The following is a 14,776-nucleotide window of genomic DNA, read 5'->3' on the forward strand; positions in this document are numbered from 1 at the left end:
TTGGGAGTCCGCGGAGAAGGGAAGATTAGGAGCAGAGGTTTTAGGTGAGGTTTCTTCGGCCAAAAACGGCCTGCATGTAGAACAGAAAGCACAGAAATTAAGGACAGGAGAGTATGGAGAAGAAAGCCTGCGCGTAGGGAATTTCTGATGCCCTCACAGTCCGATGGCAGAAATTGTCAAGATGTCTTAGGATATTGTAATTGAATGTCCCGTTTTCAGGCCAATGGGAGTCATTGTCATAGTCTGTACTGAGGCCATGCCATGTTACAGAAGAAGATTAATTTCTTCGGTTTGAGGTCTGAGAGACTGAGTTTGGTGAGGATTTTTATGAGACATCCTAGCGGTGTCTGGTTGGAAGGCTTAGGCTCCTGAAGAGCCCATAGTGAAGACATGTGAGCAAGAGGGGGCGTCCCTGCCTTTTGTCACTGTCCCAAGAGGAGAGAATCTCTGTGTGGGGGAGTCATCCCTGATAGAGGTCGTCACCACCTGTCAGGGAGCTCCGAGGATGAGAAGTCCGAGAGAGTGGAGAGGTTTGGCTAGGTGCCTAGTCTTCCGTGCAGTCCACTGAGACTGAAAGTCAAACCCCTCAAAACGTGAGGCGTGTCAGAGAAAATCATCCGACCAGAAAGGGGTGTTTTTAGAGAGAAATTTAGAAGCCAACCGGGGAAGGGGAAGGGAGAAACTCCTTACCTTCTGGTCCAGCAGGGGTTCAGGACAGGGTTAGACTGCCAGCCAATCAACCCACAATTACACGTCCAAACAGAATCAGGGAGTAAGCCCGGGATGAGCTGCTGCTGCCCATTGCTTCCCTGGTTGTAAGTTTGGACGGCAAAGAGCGATCGTCCACACAGTTAGTACCCTGTTCCGGGTTTTGGCACCAAATGTTGGAGTTCATGGGAGTCCGAAAGACCAGAGTAACAGGCTTTATTGAAAGGAAGAAAGGAACCCTGCTGGTCACTTCTCCTGGGGAGAAGAGCACCAGTTACAGACTGGGGGCGAGTTATATAGTGTTTGGGAGAGCCTGAGGGAATACTGAGGCAAAGGTCCTGGTATGTCCGGAATGCTCCTCCTTGGGGGGCTTCGAGCATGTGGGTGTTGAATCAAAAGTCCTGGTGTGTCCGGAGCCCCTCCATGGAGTGGCTTGTCAGCTTTTGGAATTCCTCTGTCTCAGGGTCAATAGTCCAGTAAGGGTGCGGTCTGACAGATAAGCGGAACATCAAGAGGGCAGTTTGGAATTTACATATCTATCAATAACTTGTAATAAAAAGTGGAAATTATTTTTAATTAACGAAAATTAAGGTTATAAAGAGCTGCTTCTAAATTAAGTGAATATGGTATATATAGAAGGTTTGGTTACAAAACATCCCAGTCATTGCCAGTGATATTAAACAAACAAACCAAAAACAAAAAACGACATTTCCAGATTCCCTGTGGCTCACTATGGCCATGTGATAAGTCGTGCTGACCACAGTGGAAATATACAAAGTACATCAAGTTTTAAGAAAGCTGTTTAGAGATTGAAATTATTTAGGAAGGAGATATTCTTGCTCTATATTTTGTCTTGCAGCTGGTCTGCAGTGCCAAAGTGATGGCTGGAGCTTTGGCAGTTGCTTTGAAACCTAAGAAAACCTTGGAAAGAGCAGACATGTTAGGTACTGAAAACGATAAAGAGGCATTAGAATCCCTGATGACAGCATGAAGCTGCCACATCGGCCCTAACTGCCCATCTTCGAACCTCTTCTAAACAGAGAAAATAACAGCCTTCTATTTCCCTTGAACCTCAATATTTATTCCTGTTACAGCCAAACCTAATCTTAACTGATAAAATTGCCTTTTCATGTGTCATTTTTGAACCTTGAAGAGTTAACCAGCTTTCCCCCACCACCCACGAGTGTATGTATATCAACCAAACTGTCTTAATTTAGAAACAGTTTTTTAGACCAAAGTTCCCGTATTTTTTCTTATTTTCCACTTATATTTTTAATTAATTGACTTGGCTTTCAGCTTTAGTATTCTGTAGCTCAAGTTTTGATAGTTGTATGTGCAGATAAACTGCTCACAACTTTGTTGCCTCACTCTCAGTAAGGAGTGTTTGCTTAACAATAAAACATATTTTGTTTTTCCTCGGCAACTTCTCTAACCGTAAGCTGGAAAGTTGGATGTCCTTGCTTTTGCAAGCTGCTTGGGAACCATTATTCTAACCTTATTTGATTGAGACTATTTTTGGATACAAGAAAATGCATATTTGTGCTTAAGTTGTGTAGCTTGTTCTCAGCTACAGTTGCTGAGTAAATCATTGAAAATTTCCAACAAGAGAGAGAGAAAAGATGTTTAATACAAATAATAAGGTAATTAAATGGCAAATGGGTAAAATCAAAATATCAATCACGTGATAGAAAAGTCTTCTGCTTTGAACTTTATGCTAATCAGGTATGGGTCTGTACTTTACCAGCCTTCTAAGGAAGGGAGGAGGACAAAGAGAAGGAATGAATGAATGAATGAATGAATACACTATTGTTTCTTTCACCTTTTTTTATGCTTGAAAGTTTAGAACTCTAATGATAGAATATTATTTGAGGAAGTTGTCAGTTTACCTAATCTTTCTTTTTAAAATATACGCAATGTCTCTTTAAACTTGTTATTGGAGGAGATACTATAATGTCTCCCCTCTATTCCCACAGGCCTTATCAATTTAGAGAACTTTCTTTGGCTCCCACCCACCACTCTTTCCTCAAATAGGACAGGCCAGAAATGCCAGGGAATTATCACCTCGCTGGGAGTAACCCCCCAACAGGAACTGATGGAAGTTATTTGTGTGTAAAAACCTCCTTTCCCTCACCCATTGAGTGGGATAGAGCTAAATGCCTTCTCCCCGAGTTCCCCAGTGTGATTAGGCTCAATAACAAAACTTGTGCTGGCTCAGTAGCTTACAGTTTTAATAAACAGTAATCATTTGTTCCCATATAAGTCTATCATTAACTAATTTCAAACAATGTACTTAGAACAACTAGCAGCATTAGTGAGAAGTTCAAGTGAGTCCAACTGATGGCCTTAATCATAGACTTCCACAAGGATCTATTATATCCATTACCTGCCCTCCAGGTTCTTGTCAGGGAAAAAATCCTCAAATGCTAGAGTGAAGGGAACAGTATTTGTGGTAATTCCTGATAGTATCTATTTACTCGATGTTGTGCAAATGTTCATGTGCCCACTGTGTGTCAGATGCTTTGCTTGGAGCTGAGGATACAGTGCTGTTTCTGCTCTCATCAAGTTTATAGCCTAGCCTGACCAGGCGGTGGCGCAGTGGATAGAGTGTCAGACTGGGATGCAGAGGACCTGGGTTTGAAGCCTCAAGGTCACCAGCTTGAACGTGGGCTCATCTGGTTTGAGAAAAAGCTCACCAGCTTGGACCCAAGGTCACTGGCTCGAGCAAGGGGTTACTCGGTCTGCTATAGCCCCACATTCAAGGCCCATATGAGAAAGCAATAAACAAACAACTAAGGTGTTGCAATGAAAAACTGATGATTGATGCTTCTCATTTCTCTCCGTTCCTGTCTGTCTGTCCCTATCTATCCCTCTCTCTGACTCTCTCTCTCTGTCTCTGTGAAAAAATAAATAAATAAAAACCCTGTTTAAAAAAAAAAGAAGTTTATAACCTAGAATGACATAAATGGCTTATTATAACACATGCATTAAGTTCTAAAAAGAGAAAGTACCAAGAAATGTATACTTATTTTCTATGTATTACCTTTGCAATCAAACCCACTTCTGAATCAACCTCAGAGATAACTCTGTGTGGACTGCAATATCCCTGAGTGAAATGATTTTTAGCAAACTGTGCTTTGATGTAATGTCATCACTTTACATTAAGGTATATTATAGAGAAGCAATACAATTACGTACATCACTGTGTTGATTCAAAGGATGGTAAAAAGGGTGTTTGTTAAATAAATCTCGCAATATCTCTCCACAGGGACACAGAGAATAACTTCTCTCCTGTCTCATTATAGGAATACTGGTGCTTGTCCTAATCAGCTAGTTTGCTTCTACCTTATAGATTCTCTGTTTCCCAGTTCTTTCACCTGCTGGAAAGCATTGAACACTAATCAGTGCTGTGTCCCGTCTCTCACGAATGGATAGGGTACCACTGCCACTATGACTTGTGGCTTACATTCTCGGATTCATTTTATTTCTCTGCTCCTATTTTTCTTTTAGTTTTTTGTCCTTTTTAATAAAAAGTTATCTTTTTAGGTTGCTTGTATCTTTGTAGGCTGTCTCAAATTATCCAGAATAAGACTGTGTATAAATAAATCATCTAAAATAGAAAACAATCAGAATATCACAATGCAACATTTACCCAATTTCATCAATTTAAACTGACATTATTTAGATAATTTATTTTACTTGTGGTTCCTTATTTCAGGCAGTAATTTAAAAACCCATACCTTAAGTAATAATATCAAATTTGAATAATTTTGAATTTATTTCAAGTAGAAAAGAAACATTTTTACATGAGTGGATAAAAAGGAGCAATGCAAAAATGTAAAGGTTTATATTTTCACACTAAGGAAATTGATTTTTTCTGTTCTTCACATGTCAACCCACTATAAAATTTTCAGAGAGCTTTTTCTAAGAACTGAAGGAAAAAAATTTGATGGAAATGCTCAGAGTTTAATATTTGCAGCTGCGCTACATTTGCACGTGCACTGAGGAGTGTAAAAATTGTGCAGTAATTGACAGACTATGTAGAAGATGACCCAGGGTTTCAGGATGTTAAATTTGCCTTACCTACCAAAGGGGAGAGATAACTCAATCTTTCATAGTCACTGAGTTCTGAGATTGAACAGTCTTGGGTATTTAGGATTTAGAAAAGTATAACACTTTTGTGGTAAGATGTCTACTCACAGCCTTACATCCCTTGTTTACAGACCACTGGTGACTGTGACGATTTTTGAGTTGTTCAGTCTTGGAAATAGTAACCTGAGATTGTCTAACTCTATGTGGTTCAAATTAGTCAGATATGTTCAAGGGTTGTTGGCTCTTTTTAGCCAATTAAATTCTTAGTTTTATCCACTTAAATTCTCAGAAGGGCACAAATGGTAGAATGGATTGACCATTTGTTTCTTTAGAAGGGAAACAGCAGAAGACAATATCAAGAACTTCAGGTACTTTTCTTTTCCTAAGTATTTTATCCTATTTGATGCTTCGCATGTGCATTATTCCCGCTCTTTTTCTATCAGAGACTTTTTCTTGACAAGACCCCTGTTGAGACCTGAGTTGCAGTAACTCACTTAAAATGCTGTCTTGGCTCTGGGTTATGTGACTTTAGGCTCATTCTCTTCCCTCAGTATGTAAGAAAAAATAATCTTATACTTAAGAATAACTATAGCATTAGAAATGTTCTGCCTTTATATATTCCTATAATGTAACAATTCAAACTGATTAACACTAGAATATAAATGATAATTGAAATTACATTAATACCTAATACAAGCTGGGTGGGGGTGATGGATCAGTAGAGGATATTACTAGTTCGCTTTGAATGTGTCTAATTCTAGCTGAACAATGGAGGTTCCTGTGAATTCAGTTTCTTGGTGGGCCTTTTATTCTCTGTTCTGAAATGATGAGGGATTTTATTCTTCAAGGCTATCATTCCAGTACTTTCCAGAGGCAAGTAATCAAATTTCCGAAGGCCTAGTACTGGAAGAGCCAAGCTCAACATCCTCTCTTGGCTTCTATTCTATGGCTTTTTTCTGCTGAATAAGGCCCACTGAGAATAACTAGATTGTAGTTCATTATGTTGTCCTGATTACCAATCAGGGCAATTTACAAATGTGTTGCATTTGAAACCTGGAATTGTTTTAGACTCATTTGCTGACATATGTGAATTTGCTAGAAAGGGCCAGGATCAAATGACATCAGCCATCTGTGGAGGGTATAATATGTAGAGCCGAGAACTGGAAACATGAGAGGTTTGCAAAGTGAATTGAACTATCTGAGTCCGAATAAAAAGCAAACATTTATTCCTGCAAAATACATCCAAAATCATTCAGTTTAGAATTATATCAATTTTTTGAATTTAAAATATTATTATTATAATGTGAATGTTAATGTCAACTTTTAAATTATGAAGAATATTAAGAAGAAAGTTACGCTATCAGGGTAGATTTCTGTATGAAAGAAATGATTAGAAATTGTAAAATAATCAAATTTAAAAATATTATTTGTTCCCAAAGTAACCTTTCTTTATTGTATATAAAACTCTTAAGTTCGAGTTGCCTATTGCCATCAAAACCTATTCAGCATGATCTTCTTTTATATTCCTTTTTGTGAATGTAAGGTAAGGTCTATAACTGTTCCAAGGTTCAATCTTGCTTTCAAATTTAAGATCAAAGGATTGGTCCTTTGGAGGGTATTTTGTGAGAAGAGGTGGTAAAGATGGGGAGCCAGAAAAATATATGATATTTGAAATCATTTCTCATAGTGGACATAATCCATTACCTATGTATCAGGTCACTCCTGTTTTTAGGCAACTGATTTGTTGGCAAAGCTAGGTGGGTGCCATATTGCACTATGGAGAGTCTCGTAGTAGTTTGTACACACCAGTAGAATATAACAGCAGGTTACATGGAATTTAAAACATTCATAATAACTATGAACAGCATTTTATTTTATTTTATTTTATTATTATTTATTTATTTTTTTACAGAGATAGAGTCAGAGAGAGGGATAGATAGGGACAAACAGGAACAAAGAGAGATGAGAAGCATCAATCATTAGTTTTTCACTGTGACACCTTAGTTGTTCGTTGATTGCTTTCTCATATGTGCCTTTACTGTGGGCCTTCAGCAGACCAAGTAACCTCTTGCTCAAGCTAGCGACCTTGGGCTCAAGCTGGTGAGCCTTGCTCAAACCAGATGAGCCCATGCTCAAGCTGGCGACCTGGGTCCTCCACATCTCAGACTGACGCTCTATCCACTGCACCACCGCCTGGTCAGGCTGAACAGTATTTTAAATTGTAAGGCTCAGTTATTTTCTCTTAAAAGGTGAAAGATTTATATATCTGAAGGTAAACCAGAGTATCAGTTATTTTCTCTTGTTCTTGTTCAGATGACTTATCTTTTGTTAATTTCTTTAGTTAGTAAATATTCAATAAATGTCTCTTATATATTAGGCTCTGTTACCAAACTTGGGTCTAAAGCAAGGAACCATCAGTAAAATAAACAAAGCCCTGTCTGGATAGGTTAGTTGGTGAGATCATTGTCCTAGGGTGCAGAGGTTGCCAATTGAGTCCCCAGCCAGGGCATATACAGGAACAGATGTATGTTCCTCTCTCTCTCTTTCTCCCCCTTCCTTTACCTTGAAAATCAATAAAAATAATTTATAAACAGCCTAACAAAGTCCTGATTGTGATGACATTTACATTCTCACAGGGAAAACAAAAAATTAACAAATACATCTCTATGTCGGTCTTGGTAAATGCCACAAAGAAAAACGAACCAGTGTAAAAGGACAGGAAATGATTTAGATTGCATTCTAGGTCATCAGAAAAAGGCTCTCTGAGGAGATAACATTTGACCAGGGCTTGAACTAGGGAGCCATTAGTACAAATAAAATGGGAAGAGCAGAAGAGTCAGTGCAAAGGCCCTAAGGCAAGAGTATACTAAGTGTGTTTGAAGAAAAAAATTCCAGTGTGGTTGTTACGAAGTGTGCAAGGGAGAGATTGGTAAGAAATAATACCACAGAGGTAACACTGGGTATAATGAACAAAGGAAAAACTTTGATTCTTTTTTAAAAATTGTGGTTAAAAACACATAACAAAATTTATCATCTTAACTATGGATTAAACACATGTATAATTCAGTATTAATTAAGTGTATTTACATGGTTATGAAACATCTTCAGAATTTTTTTATCTTATGAATCATAAACTATAGACCCATTAAATAATTCTCCTTTTCTTCTCCTTCCTGCAGCCCCTGTTAAAAACCATTCTATTTTTCATTTCTATGATTTGACATCTTTATATACCTCATCTAAGTGGAATCATGATATTTATCTTTTGTGACTAGCTTATTAACTTAATATAATGTTCTCAAGTTCCATCCATGTTGTGGCATACAACAGGATTTCCTTCCTTGTTAAGGATAAATAATATTCCATTTTATGTATATACCACATTTTGTTTATTGTTTCATCTCTCTATAGACATAAAATTTTAAAATTATTCTTGACTACTCTTTCTGTATCACATTTTATATCCATAGTTTTGTAGGAATTTTAAAACTTTTATTGTGAGAATATTACTCTCTTTCGCAAGTTCTCTTTTTTATTCAAAATTTTTTTGTCTATCAATCTTCTAAAACAATTCTTTTCTGGTCTAATCTTGATTCTAGCACTGTAGTTACCATGGTGTCTTTTTTTTTAATTTATTTATTAAATTTAATACAGTGACATTGATAAATCAGGATACATATGTTGAGAGAAAACATCTGTAGATTATTTTGACATTTGATTGTGCTCTATACCCCTCCCCCAAAGTTAAATTGTCTTCTGTCACCTTCTATCTGGTTTTCTTTGTGCCCCTCCCCTCCCCCAACCCCTCTCTCCTTCTTCACCCCCTCCCCCCTCCCCCCACCCCCCACCCCTGTTGCCATCACATTCTTGTTCATGTCTCTGAGTCTCATTTTTATGTCCCTTCTATGTATGGATTCATATAGTTCTTAGTTTTTTTTTCTGATTTACTTATTTCACTCCGTATAATGTTATCAAGGTCCATCCATATTATTGTAAATGATCCGATGTCATCATTTCTTATGGCTGAGTAGTACTCCATAGTACACATGTACCAAAGCTTTTTAATCCACTCATCCTCTGACGGACACTTGGGCTGTTTCCAGATCTTCGCTATTGTGAACAATGCTGCCACAAACATGGGGGTGCATTTCTCCTTTTCGAGCCGCCATTCTATGGTGTCCTTGGGGTATATTCCTAAAAGTGGGATAGCTGGGTCAAAAGGCAGATCGATTTTCAGTTTTTTGAGGAATCTCCATACTGTTTTCCACAGAGGCTGCACCAGTCTGCATTCCCACCAGCAGTGCAGGAGGGTTCCCTTTTCTCCACATCCTTGCCAGCACTTATTCTGTGTTGTTTTGTTGATGAGCGCCATTCTGACTGGTGTGAGGTGATATCTCATTGTGGTTTTAATTTGCATTTCTCTAATGATTAGTGATGTTGAGCATTTTTTCATAGCCTATTGGCCAGCTGTATGTCCTCTTTGGAGAAGTGTCTATTCATCTCTTTTGCCCATTTTTGGATTGGATTGTTTGTCTTCCTGGTGTTGAGATTTACAAGTTCTTTATAAATTTTGGTTATTAACCCCTTATCAGACGTATTGTCAAGTATGTTCTCCCATTGTGTAGTTTGTCTTTTTATTCTGTTCTTGTTGTCTTTTGCTGTGTAAAAGCTTTTTAGTTTGATATAGTCCCATTTGTTTATCCTGTCTCTTTTTTCACTTCCCCATGGAGATAAATCAGCAAATATATTGCTCTGAGAGATGTCGTAAAGCTTACTGCCTATGTTTTCTTCTAAGATGCTTATGGTTTCATGGCCTACATTTAAGTCTTTTATCTATTTTGAGTTTATTTTTGTGAGTGGTATAAGCTGATGATCTAGTTTCATTTTTTTGCAGGTAGCTGTCCAATTTTCCCAACACCATTTGTTAAAGAGGCTGTCTTTACTCCATTGTATTTCCTTGCCTCCTTTGTCAAATATCAGTTGTCCATAGAACTGTGGGTTTATTTCTCGGTTCTCTGTTCTGTTCTATTGATCTATATGCCTGTTCTTATGCCAGTACCAGGCTGTTTTGAGTACAATGGCCTTGTAGTATAACTTGATATTAGGAAGTGTGAAACCTCCCACTTTATTCTTCTTTTTTAAGATTGCTGAGGCTATTCGTGTTCTCTTTTGGTTCCATATAAATTTTTGGAATATGTGTTCTATATCTTTGAAGTATGTCATTGGTTATTTAATTGGTATTGCATTGAGTTTATAGATTGCTTTGGCTAATATAGACATTTTAATGATGTTTTTCTTCCTAACCATGAGCACAGTATATGCTTCCACTTGTTTGTATCTTCCTTGATTTTTTTTATCAATGATTTGTAATTTTTCGAGTACAAGTCTTTAGTCTCCTTGGTTAAGTTTAATCCTAGGTACATTATTTTTTTGGTTGTAATTGTGAAGGGGATTGTTTCCTTAATTTCTTTTTCTGACTGTTCATTGTTGGTGTATAAAAATGTCTCTGATTTCTGAGTATTGATTTTATATCCTGCCACTTTGCTGAATTCATTTATCAGGTCCAGTAGCTTTTTGACTGAGACTTTAGAATTTTCTATATACAATATCATATCATCTGCAAATAATGATAGCTTTACTTCTTCTTTTCCAACTTGAATGCCTTTTATTTCTTCTTCTTGTCTGATTGCTGTGGCTAGCACTTCCAGGACTATGTTGAATAAGAGTGGTGAAAGGGGGCACCCCTGCCTTGTTCCTGATCTTAAGGGGATTGCTTTTAACTTTTGCCCATTGAGTATGATGTTGGCTGTGGGTTTGTCATAGATGGCTTTTATCATGTTGAGGTATGTTCCCTGTATTCCCAGTTTGCGGAGAGTTTTGATCATGAATGGGTGCTGGATTTTATCAAATGCTTTTTCTGCATCTATTGAAATTATCATATGGTTTTTCTCCTTCTTTTTGTTTATGTGATGAATCACATTGATTGATTTACGAATATTGTACCATCCTTGCCTCCCCAGAATAAATCCCACTTGATCATGGTGTATGATTTTTTCCATATATTGTTGCATCTGGTTTGCTAATATTTTGTTGAAGATTTTAGCATCTATATTCATCAGAGTTACTGGCCTATAATTTTCTTTCTTTGTGTTGTCTTTGCCTGGTTTTGGAATCAGAATTATGCTCACCTCATAAAAGCAGCTTGGAAGTCTTCCTTCCTCTTGAATTTTTTGAAATAGTTTGAGAAGGATAGGAGTTAGTTCTTCTTTAAATAGTTAGTAGAATTCACTTGTGAAGCCATCGGGCCCTGGACTTTTCTTTGTTGGGAGTTTTTGATAACTGTTTCGAACTCCTTTGTTGTAATCGGTCTGTTTAGGTTTTCTGATTCTTCCAGATTGATTTTTGGAAGATTGTATGTTTCAAGGAATTTGTCCATTTCATCTAGGTTGTCTAGTTTTTTGGCATACAGTTCTTCATAGTATTTTCTTACAATATTTTGTATTTCTGTTGTGTCAGTTGTTATTTCTCCTCTCTCATTTCTAATTTTATTTATTTGAGTCCTCTCTCTCTTTTTCTTGGTGAGTCTACTTAAAGGTTCATCAATCTTGTTTACCTTTTCAAAGAACCAGCTCCTAGTTTCATTGATCTTCTGTAATGTTTCTTTAGCCTCTATGTCATTTATTTCTGCTCTGATTTTTATTATTTCCTTCCTTCTACTACATTTAGGCTTTACTTGCTGTTCTTTATGTAGTTCTTTTAGATGCAGGGTTAAGTTGTTTATTTGAGCTTTTTCTAGCTTCTGAACGTGTGCCTGTAGTGCTATGAACTTCCCTGTCAATACTGCTTTTGCTGTGTCCCATAAATTTTGAGTTGTTGTATGCTCGTTATCATTCATTTCTAGGAATTTTTTTATTTCTTCTTTGATCTCATTGTTAATCCATTCATTATTTTACAACCTGCTATTTAGTTTCCATGTTTTTGAGAATTTTTGAGCTTTTCTATTGTGGTTGATTACTAGTTTCATGCCATTGTGATCAGAGAAAGTGTTTGATATGATTTCAATCTTCTTAAATTTGTTGAGACTACTTTTGTGCCCTAACATGTGGTCTATCCTAGAGAATGAACCATGAGCACTTAAAAAGAATGTATATTCTGCTGCTTTAGGGTGAAATGTTCTGTAGATATCTATTAAATTGAGTTGATCTAGTGTGTCCTTTAAGTCTGCTGTTTCTTTGTTAATTTTCTTTCTTGAGGATCTATCTACTGATGTTAGTGGGGTATTAAATCCCCTACTATTATAGCGTTGCTGTTGATTTCACTCTTTATATCCATCAAAGTCTGTTTTATATATTTGGGTGCTCCTATATTAGGTGCATAGATATTTATAATAGTTATATCTTCCTGTTGGATTGCTCCCTTTTTCATTATATAGTGACCTTCTTTATCTCTTACTATATTCTTTGTTTTAAAGTCCATTTTGTCTTATATAAGTATTGCTACCCCAGCTTTTTTTTCATTATCCATTTGCATGAAGTGTTTTTTTCCATCCTTTTACCTTCAACCTATGTGCATCTTTTGTTTTAAGGTGTGTCTCTTGTAGACAGCATATGTACGGGTCCTGTTTTCTTATCCATGCAGCTACCCTATGTCTTTTGATCGGATCATTTAATCCATTGACATTTAGGGTTATTATTGACAAGTAATTGTTTATTGCCATTTTATTCTTTAAAGCTGTATTCCTCTTTTGCTATATTTTTTCCCACTTTAATCTGTTTACACCATGCCCCTTAACATTTCCTACAGCATTGGTTTGGTTGTAATGAATTCCTTGAGTTTTTTTTTTTGTCTGGGAAACGTTTTATGGGGAGGCAGTCAGACAGATTCCCGTATGCACCCAACCCGGATCCACCCGGCACGCCCACATGGGGGTGATGCTCTGCCCATCTGGGGCGTCACTCTGTTGCAACCAGAGCTAGTCTAGCGCCTGAGGCAGAGGCCATGGAGCCATCCCCAGTGCTCGGGCGATCTCTGCTCCAGTGGAGCCCTGGCTGTGGTAGGGGAAGAGAGAGACAGAGAGGAAGGAGAGGGGGAGGGGTGGAGAAGCAGATGGGCGCTTCTACTGTGTGCCCTGGCTGGGAATCGAACCCGGGAATTCTGCACACCAGGCCGATGCTCTATCACTGAGCTAACCAGCCAGGGCCCATTAATTTATTTTCTTAAAGAGCATTTAGTTTTATAAGACTTCCAAGTAGAACTTCAGAATTAACACTATGCTATATTTTCAGAAAGATAAGTTTTAAGAATCAGACTCACACAAATTCTTTTATTTAATAAAAGTTTAACATTTTTACAGTTTAATTATATATATATATAGTCTGTCTTCAACAATAGTTTCTGTGCTTCAACAATAGTGTTTCTTTAAGGGTTTAGTATCTCTATATTTAATTAACTCTGATTTTTGTCAATGGTTTTAGTAATTGTTTATAGTTTAAAAATAATCTGTAAAAAATTGTAATAGCCACTCTAACCCACAATTTAGCTGAATATTTAACTATGTTAACTATATCATAGAATAAACATATTTGAGGGTTGAAAGAAAATCCAGCATAAGACTGTATTGATTGCTGCTCACTTGTCACCCATGCAATTATAGATGTTTAGTCTAAGACATAACAGGCCAGGAACAACATTGCGTATGCCATCACCATGTGCTCTGCCCTGTACTATAGGAGGTACTGAAACTTCATTGAAGTAAGCATCAATGTTTACAAAGCCCTGCGTACAATTAGAATGTAAGTTCCTTGAGGGCCAGGCTATATAATCATCACTGGGTCTCTAATGTTTCAATATGTGGCCTAGCACACATAGACACACGACACTGGTAAATGAATGAGTGATCTATCAGAAATTTATGTACTTCCTATATCAACCTTTCCTACACACATTTTATTAGCAGACCGAGTTAAAACTTGTACCATCTTGGGCTTCTGTCTTCATTGCAAAGACCCATCTGGGCTCATCAATCTAACCATCTTCACCAAACAACTCAAGTCACACAGCATATGTGTAGTAATTTATCACCTTAAAAACAAAACACAAACCACTGCTGGGGAGCAATTGCAATGCAGAAATTCTCATTAGTATAGTACAGCAAGTCCAATCCTCCCACCTAAATTTTTAATGCTGCAAAAGAACAAGCATGTGCCCAATTCAAGAAGTGATAGTATTTAGATCAAGGGTCTCAAACTCGCGGCCCGCGGGCCGCATGAGGCCCGCCGAACAATTTTGTGTGGCCCGCAGACTAATCCATGAAGTTCAAAATATTTTTTATAAAATTAAGTAAGCCTAGGGGCCTACTTTTATTTTTCATTTCTCTAGCATCTTAGCTAGATATTAGCTTAGTTAACAGCAGTTGTGATGCGAACTACAGTTTCTGGTCGTTTTGTGACACTGAGTAAACTGCATGTATGATTGTGCTTGTTGTACTGATTTTTTTTTGTTTTCAACTGCAGTGAGAAAAGTGTTGCGTAACAGTTGCTTTTTGTAGACCTAGTGCGGCCCGCCGAACAGCTGTGATCTTGCTCTGCGTCCCACATGCTGAGTTGAGTTGAGACCCCTGATTTAGATGATCTAACTGTAATGATGTATTTTTTATTGCAGAATGACTTTGGAATAGTTTAATTTACAGAGCCATACAAGTTTTGTACAATAGATGATGGAATCATTCAGAATAAGACTGCTCAGTGCTGAGTTTCCAAATATAAAAATAATTAAGTAAATAAAATAAAGAAATTGTGTCAAAGGTAAGACTAAGAAAATAACTATTCACAGCAACAATACTTCTGTCATGTCAAATGTTTGAATATTAAACTGTTTTATGGAGCCTTGTTCTTTTACGTATTTGAAAAATTGGTTTGTGGGCAATAACTTTAAATGTTGAATGACTTAATGCTTTTAATATTTAACCTAACATCTGACA

This window comes from Saccopteryx leptura, chromosome 4 (genome assembly GCF_036850995.1).
Source record: "Saccopteryx leptura isolate mSacLep1 chromosome 4, mSacLep1_pri_phased_curated, whole genome shotgun sequence".
Classification (NCBI taxonomy): Eukaryota; Metazoa; Chordata; class Mammalia; order Chiroptera; family Emballonuridae; genus Saccopteryx; species Saccopteryx leptura.